The sequence below is a fragment of the Octopus bimaculoides genome, chromosome 22 (genome assembly GCF_046866305.1).
Source record: "Octopus bimaculoides isolate indiv1 chromosome 22, ASM4686630v1, whole genome shotgun sequence".
Lineage (NCBI taxonomy): Eukaryota > Metazoa > Mollusca > Cephalopoda > Octopoda > Octopodidae > Octopus > Octopus bimaculoides.
Window position 1 is genome coordinate 37,270,730 of NC_142949.1, and position 10,187 is coordinate 37,280,916.

Consider the following 10,187-nt stretch of genomic DNA (forward strand, 5'->3'; position numbering starts at 1 on the left):
TGTGTGTTTGTTAGTGTGTGAATTATATAGTTCATACCTTAATGTAAGCTTGTTTGCTGTGAAGATTGAGAGATGGTGTTTCTTTTCTGAAGAACTCAAGAGACGAAGGCTATGTTTTAAACTTCGTATGCCGATGTAAATAAGTTTTTTTTTGTTTTTACTTACCACTTGTATTATTCATTTTTTAAAATTTTATAGTCAGGATCTAGATAAACCATTTGGTGATGAGAAGGCAGCAACCAGCAACCGGTGAGAAAATGTAACACATGCAAACACTTACACACATATATACCTATAAATACATATATACATACATACGTACATATATAGTCATTATATACATATACATACATACATACATACACACACACACACATGCACACACACACACACACACACACACACACACACATACACACACACACACACACACATATATATATATATATATATATATATATATATATATATATATATATATATATATATATATATATATACATATATATATATATATATATATATATATATGTACGAGAAGGTGCCCAATGGTTATCGGAAATATTCTCTGTAGGACAAGCCTGTTGTAGTTCAGGATTTTGCCTTTAGGGACCACTTGATCCGACTCTCAGGAATCAGCTGTCGGGTTGCAACTAACATGATATGACCAGCATATGTGTGTTGTTGTTCACCTAATCCTATGATGATATTTTATTCGTTTTCAGCATCCAGAATTTGGAAGCTAACTAACAGTGGTTACCTCTGGTGGCAACAATAAATTAGTTTATTTTTCTTAATGAATATATATTTACATAGAATACAAATAAATATAAGAAGCGTTAGTAAAGGGTAACCTAATTTTACCCCACCCCTCGAGTGTACAAAAATTCGTATTGTCCAATACATCTACGATATTATGCGTCTTCATTACATAATCAACATGGTCATATAAGTCATATTTGATACGAAACAGCTGTGAAGTCTATCGTATCATTCCTTTTTTTTTTATAAATGTGAATTCAGTGCCAATATACCAATTAAACTTGTGTTTATAAGCACTTTTTATTTCCATACCTGGCCAATCGTTCGAACGTCGAACACTTTAGCCACCCGACATGGATGGAGTTCGAATTTAATTTATTATTTATCTAAAGAAATTCTTCGTGAATATCTATAGCAAGCACGTTTACCTTCGTGTTCTCCAGCTCTCTCGTTATCTTCGTCCCCCTCTCTGTGCATACAGACGCACATACACACACACACATATATATGTATATATATATATATATATATATATATATATATATATATATATATATATATATATATATATATATATATACATGCATATATATAATATATATATATATATACAGATATATACATGCGTAGATATGCATCAATTTATCTAGACGCACAGACATGCATATAAATATGTATATATATATATATATATATATATATATATATATATATATATATATATATATACACATATATGTGTGTGTGTGTGCGTGTGTGTATAGTCTGGCAAACATATACATGTATGCTTGTTGTAGTATGTTTTGCCGTACACATCATATGTATGTAGTCACACTGTCACAACGGCGACGACCACGGACACCGCAATAAATCAATATTATCAATCTGTAAAAGGTGTTAAATGAATCAGTGTAAGAGGTTGTATAAAATCACATTTTTGACACTAATTTGATTCCTGATTAATCTATGTTTGACACTGTTTCGCTCGCGTGTGTTTATACATAAGACGCATTCGGTTACGATTTGTCCGCTGTGTTTATTACGCTTCGACTTACAATTCTCCCTTCTAATCTTTTCCTCCAATTTTCCTCTTTCTATCTCAACGTGTCTCTAATTCTTTCTTTCTGTCCACCATTTCCTTTTTCTTTTTTCTCTTCTTTGTCTTTATAACTGCTATTCTGCTATAGTATCTCAGTTTTTGTTTAATTCCATATTTTTCTATTCATTCCATATATAATGTCCTCATTCTGCTTCCCCTCTCACCCTCGATCTCTCTCATTCTTATTCCTTTTCATTCTCCCTCTCTCCCTCTCTCTCTCTCTCTCTCTCTCTCTCTCTCTCTCTCTCTCTCTCCCTCTGTGAACAGTTGTAACTCACATTGTCATTGTGCCTCTTTCTATTTTCCTTGTGATTTTTATGTCTGCGTGTTTCACTTTCTTTTATCTCCATGTCTTTTAACAGTTCTATTTATTGCCACAGGTTCAGCAATTTTACTTGGCTGGTAATTTATTTTATCGACTGCAAAAAGATGAAAGCCAAAGTTGAACTCAGCAGGATTTGAACTCTGAACGTAATGAACCAGGAGATATGTCGCCAAGCACTTTGTCCAAAGTCCTAATCATGCCGCCGACTCGTCACCTTCTCTACGCATACAGGATTGTTTATAGGAATGATTACAACCAAGAAATATGGACGGTATAATTCTTTCTACTATAAGTACAAGGCCTGAATTTTTTGGGGGAGGGGATTAATCTATCACATCGACCCCAGTGTACAACTGGTACTTATTTCATCGATTCTGAAAGGGTGAAAAGTAATGTTGACTTGATAGGAACCTGAAACATGGAACATAAAGACGGACGAAAAGCAACTAAGCATCTTGTCTGGTGCGCTAACCATTCCGCCAGTTGCTCGCCTTCTATGTCATCTAATATAATCCTGTTCACCGAGGTGTGGAGCTGGCACAATCGTTGTTTGGACACCAGGTAAAACTATATATATATATATATATATATATATATATATATATATATGTATATATATTTATATGTATAGTGAGAGAGGTGGAGAGAGAGAGAAAGAGAGAGCGAGAAGGGCAGAAAGTATAAACTTGTATGTAAACATAGCTTTGGTTTATATAAATCTATTTCGATGTTCTGATACCTTAGAAACCGCTATTGAGTACTATAATCACGTTTCCGAAATGTACAATTTCGTATGAATAAATAAACGCAGATATACATAGCAGGAACTGCACGCACACGCGTATATATGTGTGTGTGTGTGTGTGTGTGTGCTTATTTAACATGTCTATACTTGTATAATTAGGTTGTTAGTTTATTACAAAACATTACATACATTATGTTTCGTCTGCGTTTCATTATGATATTTTTTCCCAAAATCTTTTTATATATATTTATAACATATTAACGTAACCTCGCTCCGTAAATACTTTGAGATTTTATGGAACTTCTTTAAAAGAATTCTTAGTAGTGGCATATATTTGTCGCGTTGTGTTTTAAGCATCAAGTGATCGTGTAAATCTTGTTACTAATGCTAGAACCATCATTATCGGATTAAAATTTCTTCACTTGTTACTAACTGATAATTTTCATATTTATGTATGTACAATTTAAACGTCTGTGTATATGTGTGTCTGTCTAAGTATGTGTGTACGTGTGCATGTGAGCATATGTGTGTGTGTGTGTGCATACGTGTGTGTGTGTGTGTGTGTGTGTGTGTGTGTGTGTGTGTGTGCGTGCGTGCCAGGTACACAGACGCAGGCAAAATCTAGTTTTAAGTTATGCTGAATGCACAGCGGTATGGAATGTAATTTCATGTTTAGAATTATTTAGAATTCTTTTGAAATCCTTTTGTGTTATGTTATATTACATAATCCCGCTGCGTCGGTGAAGCTCAACATATTCCAACGGATAATTGATATTGTGTATCTACACATTGCATATAGTCTTACCAGAGGCATATGATCTTTCTTGTATTGATATGGAATCGTAACAATTAGACAAAATTCCCAAATCTTTAAATATCAAAGACTCCCACCTGACGCCTTATAGTGTGAACTGAAATTTCTTAAAATTAAAACTAACTATTACTTCAATAGATTATATTCTTATTCATGGGAATTACAACACTACTCTGGTAATAGTAGACAACACAATTTCATCACTTTTCCCACTAATATTTTGCGTAAATGTTTCATTTAATTCAACAAATATTATAGAGTAAATTATAATACAACAGTTAAAGTCTGTATTTTTAGCTTTGGTTTGTAATTTTTGCAAACATATTTTAGTGTAGCTAAAATACCCTTAAATTAGAATCATTTTCCGTAATAAAACTTTTAATATGTTTCTGAGTACTTATACGTAGCAAATTGAATCATGTTATTGCTATTTCCTCACTACGGAGAAATAAATTTCTTTAATTGAAGATAGGGAGGCAATTAACCGAGAACGTGGAAATGAAGACTTGTGAAAAATTATAAGATATATGATGAAACAAGGAAGGTTTTGCGAAAATTGTCACTGACTCTAAATAAAAAAAAGGGAGATAATCTCAAGAAACCAGAACTCTCCAATTCGGGTTACAATGAAGAGTAACTATGGTTGCGCGTTTCTCCCTTAATAGGAGTTATATAAATATATATGGATTAAACGGCAATTGGTTTATATTTAACTGATCCTCTCCCTTTCTACACGCAATCACTTTCTACGCAGAGCGAAACACATATAGGCATATGCTTGGCCGTGAGACCAAGGGTGACCAAGAGCTGAATATAAAACTCAATACTTCAGAAGCCGTTTATTTGATATCAATTTATCTATGGATATTGTTAATCGAACGTATTTCTTTCTCTATAGATATCGTCCGAATTTAATAAGTTACGTTCTCATGAAAGAAACTGAAGCACATTTCTGAACTTATCTATCGATATCTATTAATATAAACACGCACACACTTGTTCATATACATGCAACCACACACACACATATATATGAATGTATGTGTATGTGTGTGTGCATATATATATATATATATATATATATATATATATATATATATATATATATATACATACATATATATGTGTGTGTGTATGTGTGTATTTATGTACATAGATATATACATATATTTATGCATATATAAGGAACTAAATGTATATATCTATATCTACATGTGAGTGTACGTATATATTATATACATACGCAATCTTTGATAATATTATGAATGGTGTCTCAATCACGTTATCAATAGAGAGAAAGATAGTGAGAAAGAGAAAGATAGTGAGAAAGAGAAAGGAAGTGACACACAACCTGAGTGAGGGGCAGAGGGAGAGTAGTTGAGAGGTATCTGATGATATCTCTATGCATACTAAAATTCCGTGTGCTTACCTCTAGAAACATTATGTTTTTTAATTTCCATCTGGACTATAAATAGACTGTTTATAAATACGATATGACCGACCTCAGGCACCAACCAACTCTACCAAAACTTCTTCTGACATGAATAAGCAAATCGCTTTTCGTATCTTATTCTTTTCTTCTTTGTATCGTATAAGGCGGAAAATTTTAAATTTCCCAGGACGACAAAACAAAGGTGAGAATATACAATGTATTTTGTTGGAAAACTGACAGGAAAAATTGAGACATTTTTCGTTTTGTTTTCTACATGTTTATGTATGTGTGTGTATGCGTGTGTGGAAGTATGTGGTTTGTGTGTGATTGTGCGCGTCTGCTTGTTTTCAATATAGAGACCAGCAGTAGGTACTGACATCCATAAATTCTAGACAAGAAACCATGTCTCCACACACACACAAACACGCACATATATATTCCTAGAAGCACACATTTATAATGATATTCATATCTATCCTTCTATTTATTTATATAAACTCACACAGCAGATACTCATAAATGATTAAATACACATATTTATATAGGATATTTTTTCTGTCATGCATGCTCTGTCCTAGTCTCTCTCCCCCTTTCACTATAATGGATAGAAAGAGATAGTGAGAGAGAGTAAGGAAGAGAAATAATATATAGATAAATAGATAGAGAGATGGAGAGATAGATAGATAGAGAGAGAGAGAGAGAGAGAGAGAGAGAAAGGGGGGAGAGATAAATATGAAATGCCTGATATAGTTTCAGCCTTATGATGCGAAATAAATGAGTAAGATATTTGGAGAGGAACTTCTTCCTGTTTCCTGTTCTGCTCTTCCATAGTTGTACTCTTGAACAGAGGATATTGCTTGCGATTATTCCCCATCAGAATTTAATCTGGTAAAAGTAACATCTAATTATGGTAAACGTAACATATCTAATTACATACAAACTGTATTTGTATATATATTTTTTCCAAATATAGTGGTGGCTGTTAAATCTGGTTGAAATTGAAAGCCTCGCCATCAGTTTTAGATCTTCTAAATATGATGGGAAAAAGCTTTGAGTAGTGTCTATGAGTCTAATCATAATACGAAATATAAAAAAAAGAAACACGGTTGAGACTGATTCCTTCATCACGAGGGTTTGATCTCGTGAACAAGGTGTGCACACTTATAGGGTTAAAAGCTCTGAATTAAACTTATAGCTATTCACAACACCACTATACCAAACCATGGTACCGGGTCAGTGTCACACGATGCTTCGCTTTTGTCATAGTTCTACTGTCTGAATGCCTCAGACAAATATACATTAGATGAAACTATCCATTATCAAATTCCTAAATCATTTTTATGTTCCGTATAGAGAGATATTGAGTACAGTGAAAATCAGTGAAACTTCAGTGAAATATGCTTTAAGCAGAATACTTCATTTCCGTTATTTGTGATAATGCGTCGACTGAACTAAATGTTTTTATCTCACTGGCAATTGCCACTTGCCGCATAGAGATAACTCAATTATAATACATGTCTCTTACAATAAATAGTAGCACAGATTGGGTGAATAAGGAAAATAACGTTAAATCTATAGAGCGTTGATTGTTGTCGAACTTGTATAAGTAGAACAGAAGAGTGGGCAATTTTTGAAGTAGAAAAAGCTTTATCGATTGAATGACAAATTTATGAATAGAGGTTGACATATGTAGCGCTACTAGAAGATGTGGTATCGGTTCAAACGGGAGTGAAAGCAATAGGAAGAATGAAATTGCGTGGTAAGAGAAAGTGGGTATTTTATCATTAAGTTCGGAATAGTTACAATGTTTAGATATTACAATACAGTCGTCCCTTGGGGAAAGCCGTTCATCAAAAATACTGGGGAGGGAAGCAAAGGAAAAAAAATTAAAGATATTGTTTTCTAGAAACCATAGATTTATATTGATTTCATCTTGTTGTTGACGAGTCATTCACACGCGCACACGCATACCCGCACATGTATACATATATATTGCTACACAGTAAGCAGCGCAGCCAATATGCACACACACACATGTATAATCAAATAATATACGCAAAAATATGTTTATATGTGTGTATATATATATATATATATATATATATATATATATATACATATGATTCACATATGTATTTGGGACTATATATGTATATATGTGTGTGTGGATATATATCTATCTATATATATATATGTATATATATATATATATATATATATATGAATGAATATACATATATCTATATATATGTACACACTTATAAATATTTCTGCGTGCACCTGCACTTGACTGTGTGCGCGGAGGATTTGTACTTGTGAATGCGTGCATGTATGTATTTGCGCGCGCGTCTGTGCCCGTGCCCGAAGGTGTGTGTCTGCATGTGCTTGTGTGTCTGCACGTGTGTTTGTGTGAGTGTGTGTGTATGTGTGAAGTTTCATGCGATGTCCCTTAGCTCTTACGGTCTCTGTAATTGTATTGTTTGAGTATAAAGACCAACCAACCGTTTTTATAAATATTGCCTTTAACGTTTTCTAATCTGAAAACACTTTGATTTGTTTTTGCATTGCAATACTTTAGTTACAAGGTTTTTATTGCATTTGTCCTGCTATAAAGATCTATCCAATGCTGTTCTTATAAATTCATATTAACATAATGCAACTATATCCCTCGCTGTTGGTATAGACCGTCAGTTAGTCAATGTAAGAATGCAGCAGATGGAAGTCTGAATTGCATTAGCACCGCTGTCAATCATTATTCGAAGATCGTAGTGGTGAACCACTAATATCATTGCTCGACCAGGTTTAAGTATTGCTATATTGCTGGTCACAATCTTCATTGAAATAGTGATGTTGTTTGTTGCTAAATTATACTTGATTTACTTGGGATTGCAAATGTTTCGCAATGAATCTGAATTGGAATGGTGCCTTTCTCCCAAAGGGGCATAAACATAGAGGGGCAAACAAGGGCAGACAAAAAAAATAAATCTATTACATCAACCCCAGTGCGTAACTGGTAGTTATTTAATCGACACCCAAAGGATGAAAGGCAAAAATCGACCTCGGTGGCATTTGAACTCAAAACATAACGGCAGACGAAATATCGCTAAGCATTTCGCCCGGCGTGCTAACGTTTCTGCCAGCTTGCTGTTTTAATATTAATATATATATATATATATATATATGTATATATATATTTATACTTATATATGCATGTATGTATATATTTAATCCCATAAAAATATAATTATTTGTAATAACGCGTAAAAATTTATTTAAATAGACCTTGAGACAATTGGCGTCCAGTCGTCCATACAATTTTCGTTATTCATCTATAGAAAGGAATCATGAAGCCAGGCATATGGGACGTTCGTATGCATGACGAGAACCAACATTCCATGTGGCAGGCTTAATAATTGTTGAGAATTCCCGCATGAAATACATGGTTGCCTTGTTAACCAACAAATACAGAATAATTATCCACGAAGGCAGTGTTAAGCACGGATTCTCACTATCATATTAGCTTTAGTATGTATATGTGTGTGTGTATGTGTGTTTGCGTTTGTGTATGTGTTTGTATGCCTGTGTGTGTTTGCGTGTGTACACACAGGCACGCTCACACACCCATATATTTATACATATATACCTTTATATTAGAGTGCAGCGACAAATCGCTCTAACAATTTTGCAGATATATTACATCTACAACATTCGAATACGATAGTAAGGTTATAAATGCATAATGCATGATTGAAAGAGACCCAATGAAATAGCCTCGATTTTCAAAAATATTTAAAACTGTTTTACAGTGAATTAGTTTTACTTTTCAATGTTGCCTGTGTAATTTGCTGCAATGAACCCTGCTGACTTCTTCGTTGTTGTACTCTGCCTACCATTAAATATTTCTGTTTATCCTTCCGCTTCTTGTCCTTTTTTCTGTCAATCGATCGATGGATCGATCTGATCTTATATCAGGGTATAATTCCTTTCACATCTATCTATCTATCTATATATATATATATATCTACATATCTATATATCTATCTCCGTATCTTTCTTTTAACCTTTCCCTCTCATTTCTCTCTCTCTCTCTCTCTCTCTCTCTGTATATACATATGCCTGTGTGCACCAGTGTGCATACATATATATACATATATATGCATATATATATATATATATATATATATATATATATATATATATATATATATATATATATATATATATATATATATATATATATATACATATATATATAAATACATATATATATGTGTGTGTGTAGATATATGTATATATGTGTGTGAGTGTATTTATATACTCATATAATATATGTATACATACATACATATATATATATATATATATATATATATATATATATATATATATATATATATATATATAAATATATATATATATATATGTGTCTTATAAGTGTGGGTATGCGTGTGCATGTCTAATGAAATTACATACACACAAACACTAACACACTGTGTATATGTCTATGGTTTCTTTGCGTGCGCTGGGATATATGCATTCGTGTCTACATCAACTGCGGAGCGTGTGATTTTGTGTTTAAGTATGTGTGTGGTGATATGTCTTTCAATGTGAGCGCTTGCTTACAAGCACTCATATTCTCTCTTTCTCCCTCTCTCTCTCTCCCTCGCTCTATCTTTCTTCCTCTCTCACCAACTCTCTCTCTCTCTCTCTCTCTCTCTCTCTCTCTCTCTCCCTCTCTCTGTGTAGTCTTCTGTGTTTATATGTATTTGCCTGAGTGTCTGTGAACGTATGCATGTGTGTGTGTGTGTATTTATGAGTATGTGTCGGGCTACATATGGTCAATAATTGATAAAAGATCTGACAAATATTTCGCTCATTCTATCGTTAATTATATCAGCCGCAAACCTCTGCTTCGCTATCTCTCGGGGGAAGAGAGGAATCTATAAATGTTGTAAAGCATGCTATATATTATATATCGTTACAAATATGGTTACTGCATCAGCTGATAAT